At 40.2% G+C, this 17,197-nt stretch overlaps 1 long non-coding RNA gene across 1 annotated transcript; it reads right to left on the bottom strand.

Moving 5' to 3' along the window:
• Positions 1-15,673: 15,673 nt before the first annotated feature.
• On the bottom strand, positions 15,674-16,653 carry LOC147628758 (uncharacterized). Its single transcript, XR_015268208.1, has 2 exons — positions 16,320-16,653; positions 15,674-15,973 (listed from the first exon to the last, which is right to left on the bottom strand). It is a non-coding gene; the product is annotated as an uncharacterized LOC147628758 (long non-coding RNA).
• Between the last annotated feature and the right edge of the window lie 544 nt (positions 16,654-17,197).

The following is a 17,197-nucleotide window of genomic DNA, read 5'->3' as shown; positions in this document are numbered from 1 at the left end:
GGTTCAACAGAAGGACATTTTAAATATTTAAAACTTACACAAATATATTTACAAAGGGGATTTATTTATTGTATTTTAAAAAACATTTACAGATTTGAATAGGAAAGGATACATTATATTCACTAAAAAATTCACAGATAAGGGACTTTTTAAATAGGCCTTGAACGCACGTGATATAGAGGATTTACATATAGTGACCCCCCCGAGCCGCCTGGGGGATAGGCCCCACACTTACACCACTGGCATGGTTGGTGAGATCATGGGAGATATGCGGCCAGTGGGATGACAGGCTGTGTGACAGCCATTCTAGAGACTGGCATAGATATAGCGCCAGCTCATTTAGTCGAGTTCAGACTATAGAGAACCCGTGTATGCATTGGTTGAGTACCTTTCATATTATGAGTACTCTTATTCTTGTATATGGTGTGTTGAGTGTTGAGTAGAGAAGAAGAAGATTTCAGCCTCTCACCTTGTGTGTTCTCTATTAGGGTTTTGTGAGTGTGTATGTGTGCTTGCAAGAGCTCAAACTCTCTTCCCCCCTGCATCTTTTCATGGTTGTGTTGGTGACTACACCCTTGTCGGGAGCTCTACGGGAGGCACCGGCAAACGGTCTCTGATTGAGGAGCTTTCTTCGCGGGAGTAAAGCTATAGGGAAACTTCCCTATTGTGTTGGTGACTACACCCTTGTTGGGAGCTCTACGGGAGGCACCGGCAAACGGTCTCTGATTGAGGAGCTTTCTTCGCGGGAGTAAAGCTATAGGGCAACTATATAGTCCTATCGGACTTTAATTTTCGGGCCGAAAACGCGTTTTGGGCGCGTCTGGACCTCCGTTTTTCAAAAAGCAGGCGATTTCGAGCACTGCGGGTAAGTCATCGATTCTCTGCAGAACTCTGTTTTAAGAACTGCAGGAAGACAGATTGACTGTGCAGACACTGTGGGTGCTGCAAAGAACTCTACAGTTGCCATTGGGTGTATGTATGCACATTGAAGTCACTGGTTTGTGACATTTGAGAGTACTACAGTACCATTGCAGGAAATACAGCATTTGTGCAGGAAAAACCAGAGTGCAATTTTTGGTAAAATTGTGTGTTTGGCAAGATGTCTAATGATGGGATAACACAGATTGTGGCTGAGAAGATGGATAAGAATAACTTCCATGCTTGGAGGTTCAGGTTGACAAATTTCCTTATTGGGACTACATAGAAGGTGAGCATGAAGAGGCACCGGAGATACCAGATATAAATCTGACTGCTGCAGATTTGAAAGAGTTTAAAGACTGGAACCAAGGAGCCAGGAAGGTTATGTATTGGCTCTCCATTAGTATATAGGACACCATGATTGGGCACATTCAGGATGCCAAGTCCCCCAAGGAGGCGCGGGACACCTTGGTAAAGCTCTATGAAACAAATACAAAGGCACGTAAGATACAGTTGAAGAATGAACTTTATACTATGGAGAAAAAGAGCATGTCTGTGAATGACTATGCGCTGAAGATAAAGGGTATTGTGGAATCCCTTGCATCTATTGGTGTGTCAGTAGATGATGATGATAAGGTGGAAGTCTGTCTACATGGTCTCGGGCCACAATACAAGGCGTTCAAGATGTCCATTCAGACTCGAGAAAACATTCCCAACTTTATAGATTTGGTGTCTATGCTGATTATCGAAGAGAAGAGCTTGGGTGAAGACCAACAGTCTTCACAAAGCAAAAACAATTCAGAGCAACAGGCCTTCTACACGAGTTCAGGAAGAGGACGAGGTAGAGGAGGCCGTGGACACGGTCAAGGAGGTGGCAGAACAGGTAATCAAAATTATGGTCAACAGCAGCAGCAACAACAACAGTCCCAGAATCAACAACAACAACAACACACAGGTGGAAGAGGCAAATTCAGAGGCAGGGGGAGTCAAAGAGGCCGAGGAAATTGGCAAAGGCGATATAATGATGCACGTGAATGCTATTATTGTGGTAAGCCTGGACATGTGCAGGCAGAATGTTATAAGAAACAGGCTGACATGCAAAATGGAAAAGTGCAGCAAAACAACTATGCATCCTCAAGCAGAAATAATGAGGATAATGAAAGGTTGTTTGTTATACAGCATGTCGTGAATGCCATGTCTGAAAATGTTGATGCAGCACAAAAAGATAATGTATGGTATGTGGATTCAGGCGCTTCGAACCACATGACGAGTCATGGGGAGTGGTTCAAGGAGATGAAAAACCCGGAAAGACCAGGTTTTGTGGAAACAGGGGATGACACTACTCATCCAATTGCCCATGTTGGAGATGTGCCGTTGTCTATGCAGGATGGCAAAGTGAAGTACCTTGCAGATGTACTTCATGTATCGAACATAACAAAGAATCTAGTTTCAGTTGGCCAGATGATTGAGCAGGGTTTGCAGGTTCGGTTTAACCCTGATGGGTGTTATGTTGAAGATTTCAAAGACAAGTGCAGGTTGGTTGCAAAAGGCAACAGAGTGGACAGAATGTTTACATTGAATGTAGACATGCCTGAAATGAGTGCTGCGATGTTTGCAAATGGTTCAGGAATTGTTGCAGACACAGACATTTGGCATAAAAGGATTGGACATGTAAATGTGCAGAGATTGAAGTCTATGCAGACAAAAGGAATTGTGACAGGGCTGCCAAAGTTTAAAGTGGAAGGTATGCAGAAAATATGTGAAGCATGCCAATTTGGGAAGCAAACAAAGCATGTGTTTCCACATAACAGATATGTGAGCAGAAATGCACTAGATGTTGTGCATTCAGATGTATGGGGTCCTACGAAGACCATATCTATGGGAGTCTGCAGGTATTATGTGACTTTCATTGATAACCACACAAGGAAAGTGTGGGTATATTTCATGAAGGAGAAGAGTGAGGTGTTCACTCACTTTCAGAATTTCAGAGTTTTGGTTGAAAAGCAAACAGGGAAATATGTAAAGTGCCTAAGGTCAGATGGAGGGGGAGAGTACTTCTCCAATGAGTTCTCTGAATTTTTGAAGAAGAATGGTATTCGGAGACAGTTTACATGCAGATACACTCTGCAGCAAAATGGAGTTGCTGAGTGGAAAAACAGGCACATTGCAGACATTGCGCGAGCATTGATGGAAGAGAAGAATATGCCGCATTGATATTGGACTGAGGCTGTTTCTACAGCAGTATACATCATGAACAGGACTCCAACTACAGCCATACATGATGTAACTCCAGAGGAGAGGTTTACTTGCAGAAAATCAGATTTGTCTCATCTGAAAGTCTTTGGGGGATGCATTGCATATGTGCATGTGCCAGATGAGCTGAGAACTAAGCTGGATTCGAAAGCTAAAAAATGTGTGTTTATTGGATATTCCCTTGAGCAAAAGGGATACAGGTGTTATAACCTTGCTACACGTGAGTTGAGGGCAAGCAGGGATGTTGTCTTTGATGAGATGAGCAGCTGGTATGCTGCTGAAAAAGAAGCTCTTGGGGTGGATGTGAGTGGAAGTGTGGTTGCACAGAATGCAGGTCAGCAATCACAGTCTTTGAGTGGACCAGGAGAGTCCTCATCTAGTGGGTTTGTTGATAGACCATGGAGTGGCAGGCTGCATCATAATACCAGCCCTGCAAATGTGATTAGTATATCACGTAAAGGAAAAGAGAAAGTGGTTGAGCCCCTTGGTATGCCTGACATTTCTGCAGGGCATTCTCATGTTGATGGAGAGTCTAGTGGCTCAGATATGAGCCTTGATGAGGAGCTTGGGATCCCAGCTCTATGAGAACACTTGGTGTAACGAAGGCTATGGAAGCCATGAATGAAAAGCTGCGAAGATCAGGGAGAGTGAAGAACCCTGTGCAGAGATTTACATATAATGGTTATGTGGCATATCACTATGCATATATGGCAAAGGTTGTGCAGGTTGTTGAGCCCACATGCATTGATGAGGCTATTGGAAATGTGTGTTGGGAGAAAGCTATGGATGAGGAGATGGATGAGGAGATGGATGCACTATATGGAAATGAAACTTGGGATTTAGTGCAATTGCCTGAAGGCAAGAAAGCCATTGGATGCAAGTGGGTGTACAAAGTAAAAGATAACAGTGATGGAAGCATAAATAGGTACAAGGCTAGATTGGTAGCCAAAGGATATGCGCAGACATATGGGATTGATTATGAAGAAACTTTCAGCCCAGTTGCCAAGATGGCAATGGTGAGAGTTGTGATAGCAGTGGCTACCTCAAAGCAATGGTCTTTACATCAGATGGATGTAAAGAATGCATTCTTGCATGGGGATTTGTAACTCGGGGGGGTCAGTATATGTAAATCCTCTATATCACGTTCGTTCAAGGCCTATTTAAAAAGTCCCTTATCTGTGAATTTTTTAGTGAATATAATGTATCCTTTCCTATTCAAATCTGTAATTTTTTTAAAAAATACAATAAATAAATCCCCTCTGTAAATATATTTCTGTAAGTTTTAAATATTTAAAATGTCCTTCTGTTGAACCCACGTGATACTTACATATTTATACGAGTGACCCCCCCGAGATTTGCAAGAAGAGGTGTATATGTTGCAGCCACCTGGTTATGAGGATGTGGGTCACCCCGAGCATGTTTGTAGGTTGAAGAAAGCCTTGTATGGCTTAAAGCAAGCACCAAGAGCATGGTCTGACAAGATTTCTGAATATCTTGTCACTATTGGCTTTCAATGCAGATTTCTCGCTATATGTGAGACATGGTGATAGAGGAGTTGTGCTTGTTGTCATCTATGTAGATGACTTGATCATTACGGGAGACTATGTGCAGAGATCTTTGATGTAAAGATCTTGCTAAGACAGAAGTTTGAGATGAAGGATCTGGAGGAGCTCAGATATTTCTTGGGCATTGAGGTGATTAGGTCACCACATGGTTTTGGATTACTGTAGAGATAGTATGGCTTGGACATGTTGTCCAAGTATGGTATGATAGGCTGTAAGCCTATTTCTGTGCCATTGGATCAGAATGGCAAGTTGAGTGCAGATTCAGGAGAGATCTTGGAGGATCCTACTATGTACAGGAGCATAGTAGGAAGTTTGATATACATGACGTTTACCAGACCAGATTTGAGCTATGCTGTTGGGTTGGTGAGTCAGTTTATGCAGGTTCCACGGAAACCGCCAGTGAGACGTATACTGAGGTATGTGAAGTCTACTTTGCATTGTGGACTATTCTATGAGACTGGGACAGAGATATGTGTATATGGGTACACAGGTGCTAATTGGGCTGGTAGTATCTCAGATATACGATCTACCAGTGGATTCATGTTTTCTTTGGGGAGTGCTGCTGTGACTTGGAGCAACAAGAAGCAGCCTACGGTTGCTCTATCGAGTACAGAGGCAGAGTACAGAGGAGCTGCTATGGCAGCATGTGAGGTAGCTTGGTTGAGAAAGCTACTTGCAGATTTGGGTCTATTAGTGGATAGACAAGTTGTCATTTTCTGTGACAACATTAGCAGTATACAGTTGGCTAGGAACCCAGTCTTTCATGCTCGTACAAAGCACATAGAGGTCCACTACCACTTCGTCAGAGAGAAGGTCTTGGCAGGAGATCTTAACCTTGTTTATGTCAGCACAGAGGATCAGGTAACTGACATCTTCACCAAAGCATTGGGTACAGAGAAGCTCCGCAGATTCAGGGCTTCGCTTGGTGTACATGAGATGGAGTTGAGCTTGAGGGGGAGTGTTGAGATATCGAGCTCATCTAGTGAGGCGGTGGACACTGATGACCCGCCTGGGGGATAGGCCCCACACTTACACCACTGGCATGGTTGGTGAGATCATGGGAGATATGCGGCCAGTGGGATGACAGGCTGTGTGACAGCCATTCTAGAGACTGGCATAGTTATAGTGCCAGCTCATTTAGTCGGGTTCACACTATAGAGAACCCGTGTATGCATTGGTTGAGTACCTTTCATATTATGAGTACTCTTATTCTTGTATATGGTGTGTTGAGTGTTGAGTAGAGAGAAGAAGAAGATTTCAGCCTCTCACCTTGTGTGTTCTCTATTAGGGTTTTGTGAGTGTGTATGTGTGCTTGCAAGAGCTCAAGCTCTCTTCCCCCTTGCATCTTTTCAACATAATACCTACAGCCTCCCATAGACATAGTCTTCGTAGGACCCCATACATCTGAATGCACAACATCTAGTGCATTTCTACTCACATATCTATTACGTGGAAATACATGCTTTGTTTGCTTTTCAAATTGGCATGCTTCACCTATTCTCTGCATACCTTCCACTTTAAACTTTGGTAGCCCTTTCACAATTCCTTTAGTTTGCATAGACTTCATTTTTTGCACGTTCACATGTCCAATTCTTTTATGCCAAATGTCTGTGTCTGCAATAATTCGTAAACCATTTGCAAGCATTGCAGCACTCATTTCAGGCATGTCTACATTCAACATAAACATTCTGCCCACTCTGTTGCCTTTTGCAACCAACCTGCACTTGTCTTTAAAGTCTTCAACATAACAACCATCAGGGTTAAACCGAACCCTGCAAACCCTGCTCAATCATCTGGCCAACTAAAACCAGATTCTTTGTTATGTTCGGAACGTGAAGTACATCTGCAAGGTACTTCACTTTGCCATCCTGCATAGACAATGGCACATCTCCAACATGGGCAATTGGATGAGCAGTGCCATCCCCTGTTTCCACAAAACCTGGTCTTTCAAGGTTTTTCATCTCCTTGAACCACTCCCCATGACTTGTCATGTGGTTCAAAGCACCTGAATCCACATACCATACATCATCTTTTTGTGCTGCTTCAACATTTTTAGACATGGCATTCACGACATGCTGCATAACAAACAACCTTTCATTATCCTCATTGTTTCTGCTTGAGGATGCATAGTTGTTCTGCTGCACTTTCCCATTTTGCATGTCAGCCTACTTCTTATAACATTCTGCCTGCACATGTCCAGGCTTACCACAATAAAAGCATTCACGTGTATCATTATATTGCCTTTGCCAATTTCCACGTCCTCTTTGACTCCCCCTACCTCTGAATTTGCCTCTTCCACCTGTGTGTTGTTGTTGTTGTTGTTGTTGTGTATTCTGGGACTGTTGTTGTTGTTGCTGCTGGACATAATTTTGATTACCTGTTCGGCCACCTCCTTGACCGCGTCCACGGCCTCCTCTACCTCGTCCTCTTCCTAAACTTGTGTAGAAGGCTTGTTGCTCTGAACTGTTTTTGTTTTGTGAAGACTGTTGGTCTTCACCCAAGCTCTTCTCTTCTATAATCAGCATAGACACCAAATCTGTAAAGTTGGGAATGTTTTCTCGAGTCTGAATAGACGTCTTGAACGCCTTGTATTGTGGCCCGAGACCACGTAGACAGACTTCCACCTTATCATCATCATCTACTCACACCCAATAGATGCAAGGGATTCCACAATACCCTTTATCTTCAATGCATAGTCATTCACAGACTTGCTCTTTTTCTCCACAGTATGAAGTTCATTCTTCAACTGTATCTTACGTGCCTTGGTATTTGTTTCATAGAGTTTTACCAAGGTGTCCCACGCCTCCTTGGGCCCGACTTGGCGTCCTGAATGTGCCCAATCATGGTGTCCTGTATACTAATGGAGAGCCAATACATAACTTTCCTGGCTCCTTGGTTCTAGTCTTTAAACTCTTTCACACCTGCCCCTGCTACATGTGAATTGAGGGTAAGCAAGAATGTTGTATTTAATGAGATGAGTAGCTTGTATGCTCTGCTGTTGGGCTGATGTAAGTGGAAACGTGGTTGCACAAAATGCAAGTCAACAATCATAGTCATTGAGTGGACCAGGAGAGTCCTCATCTAGTGGTTTAGCTCATAGACCATGGAGTGGCATATTGCGTCATAATACCAGTCCTAGAAATGTAGTTGGTACATCACATAAAGGCAAAGAGAAAGTGGTTAAGCCCCTTGGTTAGCCTGATAATTCTATAGCGCATTCACTTGTTGTTTGCTGATGGAGAGTCTAGTGGCTCGGAGATGAGCCTTGATGAGGAGCTTGGGACTCTAGCAATTAGGACACCTAGTGTAAAGAAGGCTATGGAAACCATGAATACAAAGTTACGAAGGTCTAGAAGAGTCAAAAACCTTGCATAGAGGTTGACTTATGATGGCTACGTGGTACATCAATATGCTTACATGGCAAAAGTTATGTAGGTTATAGAATCCACATGCTTCCAAAGAGGTGGTTTTTCCCATTTTGATAGGTTAGGATTTAAATTGTAGTCTTGATTAAAAGTGACGAGAGCTTACTTGTTGCCGCTTAGGTGGGTTGCATAGGGTTTCTCATAAGTTGTAGGCCCTAATTATGCTAAAGTCCTTGCTTTACAACAAGCATGGCAAATTTCCTCATGGTAGTAGCCTTAGATGCTCACAACATTCCACCAATTTCTCATATGAATGCCAAATCAATGTTTCTAAATGGACATCTCAAGGAAGGGGTGTATGTAGCACAACTGCCAAGATTTGATATGCCCTAATCAAAAAACAAGTTATGCACACTTAAGAAGGCATTGTATGGGCTGAAACAAGCCCCAAGGGCATGGTATCATAGGATAAACAAATATCATAGGTATGGTATCATAGGATAAATAAATATTTTAAAGAGATTGGTTTTATAGTTTACTACAAGTGGTTTCATTGCTACAAGTGGTTTCATTGCTAGCTTGTATGTTTTAAAGAGGCATGGAGAACATGTTTTAGTTGCCTTGTATATGTAGATGGCTTAGACATCACACAGGACAATGAAGACATGATCCAACAAATAAGGGAGATGCCATCAAACGACAAACTTGGGTTAGACTTATGCATTTTTGTTTGGGATTATAGTTTGGTAGGATCTACGTAAGATCTTCATTTCATAGCAAGACTATGCTTTGTTAAATCTTAAAGCATTTGAGATGACTAGCTTTAAGCCCATATTCATGATTTTGGAGGTGAACATAAAGCTTTTTGTTGAAGATGCTTCACCACTTATAGACATCAAGAAGTACAAGAAGCTTGTGGTGGGGAGTTTGATCTTTCTCATAAACATTAGACTTTATATCAGCTTTACAGTTGTTGTGATGAATGGATTCTCTAATAGGCCATGTAAGAGTGGTCAATGGAAGCAAGGGATGCGGGTACTTACATCAAGGGTACTCTCACATGCACCATCACATATGCAACAAGTGTGATACGTTGATGGGTTGGTGCTGGTGAAATTGGGCTAGAGATTACAATGATTCAAGGGAATCGATTGTTGGGTTTCGTATCTCACTTGGTTTCGATTCTTTTTCTTGGACCAACAAGAGGCAACCTACAATGGTATTTTGTTAAAGTGATTCAAAATACTTCATTGCTTATGTCTAATGTTGTTAATTTATATTAAAGGTTGAAACATTGTCATTGCTTAAATTTCAATTTTGAATACAAGAGTCATGGTGCCAATGGCATGATATAGTTAATAATGCACAAAGTATCTAATTAGGTTACATGCCTCCAGATAGTGAATAGACATAGAAAAAGTTGGTTAATAAACAATGTGAAGTAGTGGCCTGGGAAGATGCCTTTACACAAGAGAATGGAGAATATCACAACTTTGGACTCTTGGGTGAATAAGTCACCCTTGATGTAGAAGACATATATAATGGAGTACAGGGTGACATGCACATCCCCAAATTTAGCACCAGTTGTGGTGGAAGGAGGTAGGCCACCTTTGAATGCAAGTCATTTCAAGTATGTGACGGCGCCAAGCAAGTCCCTGCACATGATCATCATAATTTTGAGATAAGTACCAAGGTCACTATGCACCTTTATTGGTTTTGAAAGATTGAAGAACAATGTTACTTCTAAGTGAGGTTTGGAAGCCCTTTTGCTACTATTAGACTAGCAAACCCACTCATGCAACCCTACTTTTGGGGCTTGCCCATGGACATCCATAGCGTTTTATTTTCATGTTTTCCCTTCCTTCCAAAGTCATCTTCATTAGCTTTAAATTTTGAGAATTTTTTAATAACTTCTTGAACTAGGAAATACGTTGCTTGGAGCAGAGACAAGATGAAAGGTAGTGATGTTGGGTTCACATTAGATGACCTTGATTTGCTTATATTACACAAATTGCATATGAGCATAAGGTAGAGCGTTGTGCTTGGAAGCTTGGGATGCCCCATTTGAATCTGGAGGGTTGTGCCTGCAAATCGAGGTTTTTAAAAAAATCAAGATCAAGATTTGAGGTCATCCTTCGTAGATATAATAGGGTGGGGTGATGTGGACCATTGATCCCACTATGCTCACCCCGTAGAGCTGAGGGACATTGACAATGAGGAGAGAATCTATAGATTCACACCAACTGCGTGAAGGTGATATCAAGTCTAGACCATGTGGGCTTATATAGAGCTTCCAAAGAGGTGGTTTTTCCCATTTCGATATGTTAGGATTTAAATTGTAGTCTTGATTAAAAGTGACGAATGAAAATAAACCTTTTATGCATTTTACTATGCATAAATTCTATTTTAATGAGAATAACATTTTCAAAATAAAAATAAATCTTTTATGCATCTATCTATGCATAAATTCAATTTCAATGAAAATAATACTTTTGAAATAAAAATAAATCTTTTATGCATCTTTCTATGCATAAAATCAAAATTGATAGAATAACTCTTTTGGAATAAAAATAAAATTCTTTATGCATCTATTTATGCATAAAATCTAAATTTATGAAAATAACTCTTTTGAAATAAAAATGGATTTCTTTATGCATCTTTCTATGCATAAAATCAAGTTGATGAGAATAACACTTTTGGATTAAAATAAATTCTTTATGCATCTTTCCATGCATAAATCCAATTTAGTAGGAATTACAGTTTTAGAATAAAAGAATTTCTCTTATGCATAAAAATCATTATGATAAAAATCACACTTTTAATATAAAAAATATCTTTTATGCATATGTTTATGCACACAAATCATTTATGATGAAAATCACTCTTTTAATATAAAAGAATTTCTTTTATGCATCCATTTATGCATAAAAACCATTTATGATAAAAATCACACTTTTAATATAAAAAATATCTTTTATGCATATGTTTATGCACATAAATCATTTATGATGAAAATCACTCTTTTAATATAAAAGAATTTCTTTTATGCATCCATTTATGCATAAAAACTATTTATGATTAAAATCACACTTTTAATATAAAAAAATATCTTTTATGCATATGTTTATGCACACAAATCATTTATGATGAAAATCACTCTTTTAATATAAAAGAATTTCTTTTATGCATCCATTTATGCATAAAAATCATTGATGAAAATCACACTTTTAATATAAAAAATATCTTTTATGCATATGTTTATGCACACAAATCATTTATGATGAAAATCACTCTTTTAATATAAAAGAATTTCTTTTATGCATCCATTTATGCGCATAAAAACCATTTATGATGAAAATCACACTTTTAATATAAAAAATATATTTTATGCATAGGTTTATGCATACACATCATTTATGATGAAAATCACACTTTTATAATCAAAATAACAATTTCAATATATAGAATTTTCCAGATCAGTTTGGTCAATTTTTGACCATTTTTGGGTCAGTTTAGTCCACTTTTTGGATCTAGTTGAAACAGGAGAGAGGAGAGATAAAAATATCTCATTATTTGGGAGTTTAAAACTCTCCCACACATGTTAAATAGGCGCCTCCTTCATGAGGGAAATTCCCCCATATACTGAGGTGTCAAAAATGCATCATTTCTTCTAAATATCTCTCTTTTTTAACTATTAACCTTGTCCTTAGTCAACTCTTTATCTTATGTGAGTATTTACTCATTTTTGGGGGATTTTTCTTTTGTTCTTCCATTTATAATCTCCTCCCTACATTTGGATGAATCTTATTGGTCCATAAGAACCTTAATTTAAAATTTTAAAAAAATCTTGACCCCTAGGCCTCTTGAACAGATTATACTTGATTTCTAATGCACCTTCTGAAAATCTTTTTGAACTTATGTTTCGGGGGAACTTATTTTGATAAGAAGAGATATTTTTCTATCCAAAAATATTTAAAAACTGAATTACCACTCTCTAGAAGATTTTCTCTCTCTAAGCCAAAGTTGGTAGAAACAAGATCTTTTATATTTCTGAAGAGGGATTTGACTACAGTGGAAGATATTGGACATCCTGAGAGGCTGGGGAGGAATCTTACATGTGAGATGAGTTGTGTACTAAGGTGGATCCAAAGGTAGAAAAATGTGTGTTTATTGGGTATTCCCTTGAGAAAAAGGGATATAGATGCTATAATCCTGCTACATGTGAATTGAGGGATATAGATGCTATAATCCTGCTACATGTGAATTGAGGGTAAGCAGGAATGTTGTATTTGATGAGATGAGTAGCTTGTATGCTCTGCTGATAGAGATGATGTTGGGTTGATGTAAGTGGAAACGTGGTTGCAAGTCAACAATCATAGTCATTGAGTGGACCAGGAGAGTCCTCATCTAGTGGTTCAGCTCATAGACCATGGAGTGGCATGTTGCGTCATAATACCAGTCCTGAAAATGTAGTTGGTACATCACATAAAGGCAAAGAGAAAGTGGTTAAGCCCATTGGTATGCCTGATATTTCTATAGGACATTCACTTTGCTGATGAAGAGTCTAGTGTCTTGGAGATGAGCCTTGATGAGGAGCTTGGGATTCTAGCAAAATGAGGATACCTAGTGTAAAGAAGGATATGGAAACTATGAATACAAAGTTACGAAGATCTAGAAGAGTCAAAAACCTTGCATAGAGGTTGACTTATGATGGTTATGTGGTACATCACTATGCTTATATGGCAAAAGTTATGTAGGTTATAGAACTCTCATGTTTTGACGAGGCTATTGGAAATGTGTGTTGAGAGAAAGCTATGGATGAGGAGATGGATGCATTGTATGGAAATGAGACTTGGGATTTGGTGCCATTACCTGAAGGCAAGAAAGCTATTGGTTGTAAGTGGATGTATAGAATGAAACATAACAGTGATGGTAGCATAAGCAGGTACAAGGCTAGATTGGTAGCCAAAGGATATGTGCAAGCACATGGGATTGATTATAAGGAGACATTCGCCCCATTTGCAAAGATGGCAACTGTGAGAGTTGTGATTGTGGTGGCTATAGCTACTAAAGGTTGGTTTTTACATTAGATGGATGTAAAAAATGTGCTCTTGCATGGTGACTTGCAAGAAGAAGTGTATATGGATCAGCCACCTGGTTTTGAGGATACAAGTCACCTAGAGTATTTATGCAAGCTTCGTAAGACCTTGTATGGGCTGAAGTATGCACCAAGAGCATGGCATGACAAGATTGCTGAGTATCTTGTCACTATTGCTTTTCATATGGCAGATGCAGATCACTCTTTGTATGTGCGTAAGAGTGATAAGGGTATTGTGATCATCACCATATATGTAGATGATCTTATTGTTGGGTGTGACAACTTGGATGAAATTGAGCATGTGAAAAGTCTTCTCAAAAGGAAGTTTGAGATGAAGGATTTGGGAGATTTGCGTTACTTTTTGGGAATTGAGGTCATTCACACACCTGATGGTATTTGGCTATCACAGAGATAGTATGTATTGGACATGCTGTCCAAGTATGGAATGGCTGATTTCAAGTCAATATTTGTGCCATTAGATCAAAATGGCAAGCTTAGTGTGGATGCAGGTTATGTGTGGAGGATCCCACTATGCATAGGAAGATTGTGGGGAGTTTGATCTATGTCATGATCAGCAGGTCAGATTTAAGTTACACTGTTGGCTTAGAGAGCCAGTTTGTGTAGGCTTTGCGTAAACCACATCTTGACAGTGCACGATGCACACTTCGGTATTTGAGGGCCACTGTTGATTATGCATTGTTTTATGCAGCAGGTGTACCATTGGAGCTATATGGGTACACATATGCAAATTGGGCAGGTAGCATCTCTGATAGGAGATCTACCAGTGCATTTATGTTTTCATTGGGGAGTGTTGCTATAACATGGAGTAGCAAGAAGCAACTCACAGTTTCCTTATCGAGTTCAGAGGCAAATTATAGAGGAGCTACGGTGGCAACATGTGAGGTAGCTTGGTTACGCAAGCTACTTGGCTGATTTGGGGTTGCATGTGGAGAGAAAGGTTGTCATATATTGTGACAATCTTAGTAGTATACAATGGCCAAAAACCCAAGTATCCATGCGCGGATGAAACACATTAAGGTACATCACCACTTCATCAGGGAGAGAGTCTTGGCATCATGTGACATCGACTCGGCCTATGTCAGCACACATGATCAGGTCTCGCTGACATCTTCACAAAGGCCTTGAGATAAAGTAAAGTGAAAAGAGGCTCAATGCAGTCAAAGTAAAACAACATCATGAAGAAAAACCCTTGCAATCTTATGGGTGGGCCATCAAAGCCAAAAGTAATTGGTACCAAATCGGTTTGGATTGGTGGATAAAAAGTTGATGGTTCACTTAACAATATAAGGCTAGGTGGGTTGCATAGGGTTTCTCATAAATTATAGGCCCTAATTATGCTAAAGTCCTTGCTTTACAATAAGCATGACAAATTTCCTCATTGTACTAGCCTTAGATGCTCACAACAATCCGTCAATTTCTCATATGAATGCCAAATCAACGTTTCTAAATGGACATCTCAAGGAAGGGGTGTATGTAGCACAACTGCTAAGATTTGATATGCCCTAATCAAAAAACAAGTTATGCACACCTAAGAAGGCATTGTATGGGCTGAAACAAGCCCCAAGGGCATGGTATCATAGGATAAACAAATATTTTAAACAAATATCATAGGTATGGTATCATAGGATAAATAAATATTTGAAAGAGATTGGTTTTATAGTTTACTAAAAGTGGTTTCATTGCTAGCTTGTATGTTTTAAAGAGGCATGGAGAACATGTTTTAGTTGCCTTGTATGTAGATGGCTTAGACATCACACAGGACAATTAAGACATGATCCAACAAATAAGGGAGATGCCATCAAACGACAAACTTGGGTTAGACTTATGCATTTTTATTTGGGATTATAGTTTGGTAGGATCTATGTAAGATCTTCATTTCATAGCAAGACTATGCTTGGTTAAATCTTAAAGCATTTGAGATGACTAGCTTTAAGTCCATATTCATGATTTTGGAGGTGAACATGAAGCTTTTTATTGAGGATGCTTCACCACTTATAGACATCAAGAAGTACAAGAAGCCTATGGTGGGGAGTTTAATCTTTCTCATAAACATTAGACTTTATATCAGCTTTACAGTTGTTGTGATGAATGGATTCTCTAATAGGCCATGTGAGAGTGGTTGATGGAAGCAAGGGATGTGGGTATCACGGGTACTCTCACATGCACCATCACATGATGCAACAAGCGTGATACATTGATGGGCTGGTGCTCTTCAAATTGGGCTAGAGATTACAATGATTCAAGGGAATCGATTGTTGGGTTTTGTGTCTCACTTGGTTTAGATTCTTTTTCTTGGACCAACAAGAAGCAACCTACAATGGCATTTTGTTAAAGTGATTCAAAATACTTCATTGCTTATGTCTAACGTTGTTCATTTATATTAAAGGTTGAAACTTTGTCATTGCTTAAATTTCAATTTTGAATACAAGAGTCATGGTGCCAATGGCATGATATAATTAATAATGCGCAAAGTATCCAATTAGGTTACATGACTACAGATAGTGAATAGGCATAGAAAAAGTTGGTAAGTAAACAATGTGAAGTAGTGGCTTGGGAAGATGCCTTTATACAAGACAATGGAGAATATCACAACTTTGGACTCTTGGGTAAATTAGTCAGCCTTGATGTAGAAGACATATATAATGGAGTACGGGGTGACATGCACATCCCCAAATTTAGCACCAGTTGTGGTGGAAGGAGGTAGGCCACCTTTGGATGCAAGTCGTAAGTATGTGACGGCGCCAAGCAAGTCCCTGCACATGATCATCATAATTTTGAGATAAGTACCAAGGTCACTATGCACCTTTATTGGTTTTGAAAGATTGAAGAACAATGTTACTTCTAAGTGAGGTTTGGAAGCCCTTTTGCTATTAGACTAGCAAACCCACTCATGCAACCCTACTTTTGGGGCTTGCCCATGGACATCCATAGCGTTTTATTTTCATGTTTTCCCTTCCTTCCAAAGTCATCATAAGCTTTAAATTTCGAGAATTTTTTAATAACTTCTTGAACTAGGCTTTACGCTTGAAGCAGAGACAAGATGAAAGGTAACAATGAGCTAGGCTTCAAGTAATCTAATCTCGAGCAGCTCATTGTTACCTTGTAGTACGCCACTTGTAGCTTCTGTCCGGACGGCACCTCTATGTCCGCCGGGATGTCCAAGCTGCTCAGAAGCTCGTTGCAATTACTTGCATTCCAATCATTACTATACGCCAAAGCTTGCAGTGCCAATTGCGAGCTCAAGATCACGACAAGGAACAGGAGTAAAGACTTCATGAATGAATGATTAGCAGGAACAATCAGAAGAGGTGGCCGGGATGTAGCAGCTTGTGAGAGGAGTGTGTGTGCGCGCGCGCTTGAGAGAGAGAGAGAGAGAGAGAGAGAGAGAGAGAAGTGCTTCCAAACACCACAGGTACTCAACAGAGAACGCAAGCTCTATGTAAGAAGAGGTGTGCCTTTGCGTCCAATAAAGGAACGTAATATAGGCTGCTGAAAGCGAACCAGTCAAAAGCGCGTTTAACGAACAGGCTTCATTGGGCAAGTAGAGCCTGTATGACATTACGCTTAGGCGCGGCCGCCCCCCAATGTGGGCCCTCATGAAAGGGGCGAGGTCATAAGCTTGAATGTGTAGCTCTCCCCAGGGGGCGGAACGCATAAATCAAGAAGCGGGCGGCCGTTCGATCTAGGGCCCATTACACATCGCCATATGCTGATGTGGTGGGGGTATCCACTGCCCATAATTCATGAGCGCTTAGGCAATCTCCCTCACCCATACATGGGCGGTGGGGTATGTGTAACGGGCTTAATCCATGGTCGCTTGATGGTGAAATATAAGAATATGTATCAGATCTGGGGGTGACGTGAATCACACACTAGTGTAATGGTAGGGTGTTTCCTCTTCCACTCGATCATCAAATCTTTTCTCCGAAGAAGGGCCACTATCACCCTTCCTCATCAAGGGAGTCTAAGGATTGTAA

The sequence above is a fragment of the Cibotium barometz genome, chromosome 19, assembly GCF_041138505.1.
Source record: "Cibotium barometz isolate CiBa-2024 chromosome 19, ASM4113850v1, whole genome shotgun sequence".
Classification (NCBI taxonomy): Eukaryota; Viridiplantae; Streptophyta; class Polypodiopsida; order Cyatheales; family Cibotiaceae; genus Cibotium; species Cibotium barometz.
Note: the sequence above shows the minus strand (reverse complement) of the source record. Positions and strands in the feature narration are given on the sequence as shown.